At 43.7% G+C, this 10,759-nt stretch overlaps 1 long non-coding RNA gene across 1 annotated transcript; it reads right to left on the reverse strand.

Moving 5' to 3' along the window:
* Positions 1-7,242: 7,242 nt before the first annotated feature.
* LOC141021492 (uncharacterized) lies at positions 7,243-8,269 on the reverse strand. Its single transcript, XR_012182803.1, has 2 exons — positions 7,854-8,269; positions 7,243-7,725 (listed from the first exon to the last, which is right to left on the reverse strand). It is a non-coding gene; the product is annotated as an uncharacterized lncRNA (long non-coding RNA).
* Between the last annotated feature and the right edge of the window lie 2,490 nt (positions 8,270-10,759).

A 10,759-nucleotide genomic window follows, 5' to 3' on the forward strand; every position in this document is an offset into this window, starting at 1 on the left:
TATTTGGAGTTCTATCAATTGCCCAACAATAATTTGTTTACACGCCGTATGCTATTTTTCTCGAGAGAATCCACTAGTGAAATCTATGGCCCACGGATCTCTTCTTTATTATATTTGCCTTCGAGATCTATATTTATTCGCTCTTATTTTCAGATCTATTAACCAGAAAACACAAAAATACCTTGCTGCAATTTATTGTTATTTATTTTATCTCGCGTTCCAGCGAGATCTATTTATCCAATCAACTAATATTTTATCTATCTTTTAACCCGGGAGGGATTGACATCCCCTCTTTTACGTCGGGTTGCAAGTATTTGTTCTTTGTGTGAAGGTGCCATTCATGTAGTGTTGCGTGGTTCTCCTACTGGTTCAATAGCCTTGGTCTCATCACTGAGGGAAATACCTACCGTAGCTGTGCTGCATCATCCCTTCCTCTTTGAGGAAATATCGACGTAGTTCAAGCCACATCAAGTTTTCACTTGTCAATTAGGTCTCGAGCAGGCAGGTAGTTACACTACTACAGGATGCTGCTAACGCGACACTATGATCAGAGACCCTTTGACGAAACTGTGTGCGATGCAATAATCACTAACGGTGGTGTAAAGAAACCGTCAAAAAAGGTGCAAAATGTTTGCAATGGCGGATGCATCAAACATAGTTCAGATTTTAGTTGTGTGTGCGATGTAGGGCATACGGTTCAGTTCAATTAACTGTTTGCGATGAGAAGGAACAAAAGAAATGGGAAGCCAGATGAAGGTGTGTGCGATATACAGCATACGGTTCACCTGGACGAACTGTTTGTGATTAGGCAACACAAAAGAAATGGTCAGCCAGATCAAGGTATATGCGATATAAGGCATGCGGTTCACTCGGATGAACTATTTGCTTTGATCCAAGAGAAAAGAAACTATTCAATATAACAAGATGTGTGTGATACATGGCAGACAGGTCTGTAATCAGAAATGTGTGCGAAGACTGATAATAACACAGACGATTGCTGCTAATAAGCCGAGTGTGTTGTGGGCAAACGCTTGGTGGTATACAATTGTCAGTGATTGATGAAATCATCACCGATGGGTTCCCCAGTATGGTCCATGTGCGATGTCATTGCACAAAGAACAATAGCATATGTACTTATAACTTATAAGGACTTGATTCCATAAACAGATTGAACATCCAATTACATATGTGGCTCGTACACACATGACCTTTGCACACACCAAAGTATGTTCCAAAATGCCTAGGAAACTCAAATAATGTATAAAAAGGCAAAACGAACCGTGAATAATTTCATATTTTTAGGACGACGCTACTATAGTTGCATGTTGCCTCTGTAAAATAAATCAAGGTGGGAGGAGACAGCGTATGTAGTTTCGCACACATAGGTGACAAGGTCCCTCTCGGAACCATGAGACTTTTTGAGAGAAGCTCCAATTTGTTAGAAGTTTGTACCAAAACTTGTCCCAAGTCGGACTAATTTTTTACAACAACATATTTGTGCTATGACATGACATCATGCCAAGTTTCATTATTTTGAGGCGAGTTTTGGATTTACATTAATTTTAAAACCGGGTTTCTCAATGTTTACTGTCGAGTTAGCACCGCCCTGGATAGGCTTTTTACTCGTGGGTCCCAAATGATAGATCCAAATCTGTCGCTACCATGCAGGTTTTCTTATTAAGAATTACAGCCCATTTGGTGTGCAAGCTGCAAATAAGTTTGTGGGTGCTGGTGTGCGCTAAGAACTTGCGGTTCTGTAATGAACAAAGATCTCAAGGATCCCGCGAGAATGATGTTCTTTCCCTATGTTGTGAATGCTTATAATATTTATGTCTTAATTAAAGAAATGGCAAGCCATTGGCCCAGTATGAAAGAAAATATGGGTCAAAGCCGAGTTGAAAAGGGCAACAATATCTAACTCCAGCTAACAAACAGCACAAAAGCACGAGGATTAATTTCTCATCAGGTTTAGACGAAATCCATATTGAACAGGACAATGACATCTAACTCAACCAAAGTTTTCGGCAGTCACAATCAAATGGATCAGTCTTATCCATAAAATCAAGATCCCGGCCCAGAAATTCTACTGGTCCATGATGACAAGCTGTTGTAAATAGAAGCCGAGCACGATCAGAAGCCCTTAGGTCCACCTAAAACTTCTTTTTATGCTGCTCAACACTTGCAGCTATAAGAAAATTCTTGTCAAAAAACTTAATCCTCACGGACAATAGTGCCCTCGCATTCAACATGAAGAATCTGACAAAGCTAGTGTTTGCATTTTGGATGCATATCCTTCCAGTGTTACTGTCTTCAAATGAATGGCATGAGATCTGACAAAATCCTGGTGCTTCTTAAACCATCGATTGGTTATACCTTCTCGTCCATGTGTTAGTGCCTAAATAGAGATGAAGATTGAAAACAGTTAATGTCTAAAAAAGATTATGTTGAAAGAGTGATAGCTGAACCATTAATTATAGTACATTATATATAGGCTTTCAATGTGCGTGAAATCATCACCTTTATATACAAATTCTCCAGACATGGAAAGCATTGCAGCAAGCCAATAATCGTTTTCAGATCAAACACCACATACTGATATGTAAGGTCTTGACAGAATCCACCACTGCTGATATGATGGAGAAGCTCTTCATTGAGCATAGAACATAGTATTAGTACCAAAAGTGTACCTCAATAGGTGTGGAGCCAAACACCATCTTGAACCATCTAAAAGGATCACGAATTGCACCCAAGGTCTCCAGTTTAGGCGTAGAGACTACAGTTATTTGTGAAGGTACTAAACAAAATCAAGGAGCAACCTTTGAAGTGAAGGGGCATCTTCGATGACGAGTCATGTCCAAAAAAACAAATTCCCATGCTTACAAGGTGGTGCGACTTTATTTTGAGACAACGGATAAGAATTTCGATTCCAAAAACAAGCAGCAAGCGCTCCAGGGCAGGGCAGCTGGAGTGGATGATGGTGTGCAATGCGGCCTCCGACAGATCAACCACCACAAGTGCAAGTTTTTTAGCAGTGGGAGTCGAAGCATTTGTACCAGATTGTCTGCTAGATGGCACTGGGCGAAGGTGGCAGTGTGGAGAGAGGAGGAAAACCACGAGATTGCATCGGTGGTGAGGGCACAGATACATCAGTTCGTGGTATGTTACATACATAGTCATGGTAGAACTCAAGCTGCTGGAGTTTATCGAAGTGACGGGATGTCAGCCAGGCGGCCACCGTGCAGGGTATGTCCAGCAGGTAGAATACCGGGATGCAGATGCGTTGAACGGAGCCCTCGTGGGAGGAGATGATGGCTCCGGGTAGTTTAGAATCATCATCGATAGATAGCTGACGATAGTCAAGATTAAGAGGCACAGTGCGCCACCGAGATGCGAGGACTTATGTGCGGGATCCATCCTTGGTGGGGAGAAGAGAAATGATCTCCCCAAGGATGCCGTCCAGGAGATCGCTGATGCGGTCCACCGGAGATTCCACTAGTTCCTCAGGTCCAGGGGCGCTTCTGGCCGCATAGCCGGGTCCAAGATCTACATCTGGCGGTGGCGCTGGCCGGAGCCTGATCTGTGTACATACCAATCTATAAGAAAGAAAAATGGCATGACATGTAGGACATTCAAAATCAATTCTCAAGATCAGGAAGAAAAAGGCACAAACATATATGTAGGACATTCAAAATCAATTCTCAAGATCTAGCCACGAATTATTAGCACGCAAGCTAACCCTAGTTGGATTATTAGCAAAAATCATTTGTACAGAAAAAAACAATTAATCACTAACTCTATATGAATGACATTCAAACAATCAATACACTACGCGCATCTAATAGATCTTATCTACTCTGATTTCATTGACTGAGAAAACATAACCATAGGATTTGTATTCCAGAAAAATTATAGAGGGGCGGGGGTATTAACCAGAGAAAACACATGATATGTTTGCCGCACAAATGGGTATATAGATGACTAAATGGTTTTCCGTCGGAGTCGCAGTCATTGCCGGAGTTACTGTTGACCTCCGGCTCCGGCTGGGGGGGGGCACGATGGCGCCGAAGGAGTCAAGGTCGTGCTGCTGCCCGTGCGAGACCTCGTCTGTGGCAACAGCAACCTCTGTGCTCAGCTTCACGCGTTGCGCGGGTGCTTTAGCAGCCGCGGCGTCGCCACTCCCTCCAATGGTGCGCTTCGGTGGCATCCTCCAGACGTTGGTGACCACTGTGGACCGAGGGTGCGGCCGCCTATTATGGCGGGCGGCGCGGGCACACAATTAATACGGACCAGTGGGAGCAAGGCAGGCTGCGGTCAAAAGCTGTCTTGCCTCCAGGTGAGCCTGCGCGGCGGGCTTCTGCCATTCCTACCATCATTTCACACAGCTACTCGCACGCCTCCCGTCAATACGCACACCTGCACGCATGCCTCCCGGTATGCATGCGTGGTGGACTGCTCGCATGCGTCCTGTCAACTCATGCCTGCTCGCACGGCACACGGGGCGTGTGGCAGCACTTATATTTTTTGGTTTATTTTCTGCCGCTTTACTGCTTAACTGAAGCATGGCATGGTCTAACGCACACCGTTCGAATAAATAATCCGTATGAGATATTGGTAGCCAGTTTTTAATAGTCTCCCGTTTGTAAGAAGATTATATCAAAACGGGTCTCGTTGACAAAAAATACAATATCACAGTCTACTGGTGTCCATATATGACACCACGATAAGTTTCATGAATTTCAACTAAGTTTTGGATTTACTAAATTAAAAAAAATATTCTCAATATTTTGAAATCTCTCGCACAGGGAAACATGCACCAAGGGACACATATGATTTTGCAACACATTTTGGTGCACATGTAGCTCAAATTTGATTTTTGCACATTAAATCCCTAGGAAATCAATCAATGTATAAAAATGGTCGAATGATGTCTGTTTTTTTTAAATTAACACGACACTCCGCCTTTCGTCACATGTTCACTGCAGAAAAAGTTTGACATGCCTCAGAGTGGCTGTGGTGGTGCCGGATGTGTGTGTCTGTCTGTGTGGGGGGTGGGGGGAGGGGTCCGGCAGTGAACCTCCGTGTGGGATTATTGCATTTTGTGAGTCATATATGCCACATCAAAGTCATGAATTGGTTATTTAAAGCATTACACAACCCTTTCATACATAATGTTCGGGCCACATGCATGCATTGGTGGTCCTCTCGGACACTCTCCCTCGTGCGGTTATATGCGACGTGCCCATTCGTTAGCCCACAAAGGTTTTTAGTTTCCACCAACAACGAGAGGCATTAATTTGACCAAAAGGTGGGTTCATCTTGGCATGTGTGTGCTGTGGATCATGGTGGGATTCCATATCAAAGTTCGAGCACGTGTGTACACACTCCCGCCAGCTTGAAGTGAGGGGCCTACATGCATGTGTAGTGCGTTTCCGGTTTTGGAAGCATGTGCCACGTCAAAGTTGTGCATTGGGTATTCAAACATCACATAACACACGGGCACATGCATGCGGTGGTTTTGTCCTATGACATCACTCGCGCGAGAGAGGTTAACTAATTTGACTTAGGAGGGGATTAATTTTTTGTTTTGTCTTGATATAGATCATGATGTGAGATTACTAGGTGTTTTGTCTTGATATATATATATACAACTGGTCTATTCTGCTAATATTAGCAGAATAACTATTCTGATAACACTTCCGCACTGCACGCTCAACGCAAGTGCACGTCATTGTTTGAACCAAGTCTGCTGTAGTACTCAGGCGAGTGAACTTCCCGTCGCAAAAAAACTGCACGCAGTGTTTTTCCGGTACTATTTTCGCTCTATTTTTTAACCGTTTATCGAAACGAGTCGTGCAATATACCGTTGGAAAGCTATGGATTAGGCGCAACTTCGCCATGTTGAACACTTTTCGAGATACCTCGCGGTTTAAGAGCAGTTTTAAAAACGGTGCGGCGGACGACGAGTGACAGCAAGCGTATTTTCGTGATTTTTTCTAAACCGCTCATCGGAATAAAGCAAATGATATGCCGTTGGAAAGATATCGTCGAGGCGCATCTTTTTCATATCTTTTTTCTTCTCTAATTCGTTACGGTTTAAGAGCAGTTTCAAATTTATTAAATCACGGAATTACTTTTTTTTGAAATTTTTGCAATTTTCGGTACTATTTTCGCTCTATTGTTTGAACCATTTGTCGAAATGAGGCGTGTAATACGTAGTTGGAAAGCTATGGACAAGGCGCAACTTTCATATGTAGAAATGGTTTTGAGATTTTTTACGGTTTTAAGTTAATTTTGAAAATGGTGCGGCTGACGACGAGAGGCAGCCGCCGTTTTTCGCGAAATTTTCACAAACCGCTGATCGGAATGATTCAAATTATACGCCGTTGGAAATATATCGATGAGGCGCAACTTTTTCATGTAGAACACGCTCTCTAATTCCCCATGGCTTAAGAGCAATTTCGAATTTACCGAAATGCGGACACTGTTTTTCGCGACACCAAAATCGACGAGTGAACCGCATCAGATAGAAAACCGCACTGCTTCAAAATGCAAACCGCACTGCATCAGATGGGCAAGTGAACTTCGGGGTTTCTTTTGTTAGTCGTAAATTTTACAAGACGAGCGAGTGAATCGCGCTTCACGTCAGACATAAGTGAACCACAATAGTATCAAGAAGTGAACCACATTATTTTTTTATCGTTTGCATGACATTTTTCTACACTTCACAATGGTAGTGAGTGAACCGCAACACTACAAAAAGTGAACGGCATTTTTTGCATTTTTTTGCGTTTTTACTTTGGGTCTAAGTGAACCACAACACTCATGAAAATAAGCCGCAAGCACTCTCAAAAGTGAACCGCACTACTCTTTTTTAGTATTTTATAAACTTCTTCAACAAACACAACGTAGACTTTTGCAAATAATTTTCTTTAATAAAGTGTACTTCGAAATCCTTCGGAGTGGACTTTTTTAAAGACCGGAGTGCACTGCATTTTTCTTTTTCTTTTTTCTCTCTAGAGTTTTGGTTTTTCCCGTAGTGCACTGCATTATTTTTCATTTATTTCTTCTCATCTTTTTACGAATGCTCCCTGACTGCTGAGAGGAGGCAAGTGTACTCCATCAACTTTTCTTCCAAAAATATTCTACTGCACACAACAAAAGAGTGAGCTGCATAAAAAAAATCGACTTTTTGCACTTTGGCAACATAGTGAACCCTTGGGAAAAAGAAAATCACCGCACCCATCAAACAAGTGAGCTGCATTTCAAAAAAGTACTTGTTTTGTTTTCTTCAATGCACATTTTTGGGAGAGCTGTGATTGGTGGGTCTATGGGATAGGAGACAGGGCTGCAATGCTCCTCTTTATTCACAATACAAACACATACAAATTACAATGACGAAGGACTTAAAAAATAAATTCATAATTTCGCCCGTGAAGTGCAAGCCGGTCGCCTGCGCACTGCATGTCCAACCCCCGCAGCACTGCACCTGTGCACCCATGGGACTGCAACCAAAAAATGAAATCCGCAAAAATGTCAATTGTGAGCAAAATACACACAAATGAAACATCGTCGTTCTGCATCCCATCTCCGCGGGCTGCACACACATGGGCGCCGCACTGCATGCTACTGCTGCCTGCAGTGCAGGCCGCCGGTGCCTGCAGTGCACGCCGGCAAAGGTAGGTGGAAGAGGGGTCACCACCGTCTGTCGGATCTTCTGTCGCTGCTCTGCAAAAACAAAGGGAACTACACACGCATGAACTGGGAGCCGATGAACAATAGCAAACTTCACACGCACGAAGAAAGAACTTGGAGCCGGAGTAGGAGACAGGACAGCGGGCGGTGCAATGCTGCACCTGCACTAGGTGGCGGCGGGGCTTCCCTATCGCCAGATCCAGAGCAGCCGGTGACGGCCAGGATGGATCTAGTTGGTCGGCGCAGGAGATGGAGGTCGGGGCGGGCGGCGCGCGGGGCGGCGCTCGGTGCTGGCCGGGGCGGGCGGCGCGGGTGGTCCTTGGGGCGGGCGGCGCGCGGTGCTGGCCGGGGCTGGCGGCGCGGGTGGTCCTTGGGGCGGGCGGCGCGCGGTGCTGGCAAGAATGGGGTGGCATGGGATGCTGCCCGGGGCGGGCGGCGCGGGTGGTTACTGGGGCGCCATGCTCGTGGGCGTGGGGGTGATGGCGCTGGGGACGTGGGTGGTGGTCAGAAGGTAGGCATCGGGGATAGATGGGTGGAGCCGTGGAGGCTTGACCGGGGAAGAAGGTGGATTCGATGGGGTGGGGTGCGTGGGGCTGGCCGGCTGGGGTGGGTTCAGATAAGTGGGGATGTGCAGAATAAGGTTTTAGTGTTAGCAGAATAAGGTCTTAAGATTGTTATCATAATAGACTCACCCTATATATATATATAATAGCACATCTGTACACATGAATCCATCACACTAGATCGAAGGGGGGAGCACACGACACGTCATGAACGATCTCTTGCTCTGTGTGGGGACCTCTGCGATTTTCAACACATGCACCATGTCAATGTTGTGCATTGGGTCGGGTATTCAACACATATGCATGCATCACACACCTCCATCAATATGTTCGGGACACACGCATGCAATAATGGTTGTCTTTGGAAACACTCTCACTCGCTTGGTTATGGGCGGCAAGCCTATATATATTCGTGGGCCCGCGTGGACACCCATCATTTCGACCAATGACGAGAAAGGTTACCAGGGTGGATATATTCTTATTCTTTGATTCGAGTTACCGTATAGTAGGTCGTCCCATTCCAAGCCTAATTAAGTTTGAGTGCATGCTACGCGTCGTGAATCCTCGCTCGGTGTGGGGATTTTACGGTTCCAAAGCATGGTACCACATCAAATTTGCGCATTGGTTATTCAAACACCACACACACCACTTCCATATACATACTTGGGCCACGTGCACATAGTGGGTTTGTCTTCATACAATACTCCCTCTCGAGGTTATCGGCGATAAGCTAGCCCATTTTGCGGGGCCGTGTGGACGTCCATCACTTTGACCAACAACGAGCGGGGAGAGGTTCTACGACCAAGTTGGATTCTGCTTGGTCTGTGTTACAGTACCTCTTGGTGAGATGCCCTCCCCCGACGTGTGTGGGGGGCTACTTCGCGCTACCTACAACCTCCGTGGGGTCGGGGAAGTCTGGTTAATTTGCGAGGCACATGTGCCACATCAAAAGTTATGAATGGTAGTTAAATATCACACACCACACCCTTTTCATACATATAGTAGGGCCACCCGCATGTGGTTCATATGTGGTCTGACCCTTTCTCGCGCCACAAGCACACATTTGTGGGTCAGCACACAGTCCACCTTTGTCGGGAAGCGAAAGGGGAAGTTATATATATATAGGATAAATTTTATCTACAAGCAGTTGTAGTTACCTCCTACTTATTTGACTGCCACGTGTCTCCTAAGTTTATGCAAGCCAGATGGGTTAGCGGATCGGAAAGGATCCATTAGCACTCAACTAACCAGATTTTCCAATTAGTAATTAAATAATTCATTGTTCGTAACGACCTATAACGACCTGCTACCTTCCTGCCTACATGCATACGCATCACGCTGAATGGATAAGTGCATCCTACATCCACTCCTTATTCCCTGGAAAGGCACGGTGACCTACATACTACATACTACATTCTCCAAAAGAAATAATTCATGTTATACAAATTCCATACACGTACCCTTATATGGAAACGAGTATGTAGTATGCACATTTTTCAATAAGAATCAGAAGCATGCAATTTTTTCTGGATGACACATATTTATTTTAATCTCTAATAAACATTCTATGGAGCATGTGTCTGGGCGCACCAATTATAAAAGGTAGAACACTCATAAGAAGGGAGGTATTCCATTAACAAGGGAGACAATTTTCAGGGTATTTTTGCACAGAATGTTCTATGGGGTATATATACATAAAACATGTAGTATGGAGTATATAAAAAAATAGTATGGAGTATATAGAAAAATAGTATGGAGTGTGTGGTATACTCTATAGGGAATGGAGTATTTTCGAGTAGAATTTCCCCCTAATGGTATTATACGTACTATATACTCCAAAATAATCAAAGAATATATACTCCAGATTCGTGTAGAGTATGAAGAGTATATTACGTCCTACAAAGTAGATGGAGGCATGCCATGTAAAGGGTGTACTAACCGGCATGAGTATCAAGAGAAGGATTATGCCAATGGAATTAAACAAGACTCTATTTAATTATATATTAGTATATGTGGGTGATTTCCATCTAATTTCTCAAGCACCTTATGGTGGATGCACATGTAGTATGTAGTATGTTCCTAGCAAAAAAAGTAGTATGTAGTATGTATAGTGAAAGAAAAGAGTATTAATAGAACAAAAGAGTATGACAAAAGGTAGTATGAAGTATAATATTCTTTCAGGAATAGTATGGAGTCTAATAGGCAAGGTAGTACATGGTGTATCTTGTATGGTGTATTCTCTGTAAAGAAATATAAGATCGTTTAGATCACTAGAAAGTGTTGTATGTTGTATGTCAGTATATGCTTACAGAGAACATGAACAATTATATACTTCAAAAAGCATTCAGTGGTAGATGTAAAATATGCTGACGTGGGAGAGTATGGATTACTTTATTTTTGGTTTATACCGTGTTGAATATAATATTTTCTGAAAGAGAGTATGAAGTATATTCATGCTATACTGAATAGTATATGGAGAGAATATTATTGCTGACAGACTTTGT

This window comes from Aegilops tauschii, chromosome 4, assembly GCF_002575655.3.
Source record: "Aegilops tauschii subsp. strangulata cultivar AL8/78 chromosome 4, Aet v6.0, whole genome shotgun sequence".
NCBI classification, from domain to species: Eukaryota; Viridiplantae; Streptophyta; class Magnoliopsida; order Poales; family Poaceae; genus Aegilops; species Aegilops tauschii.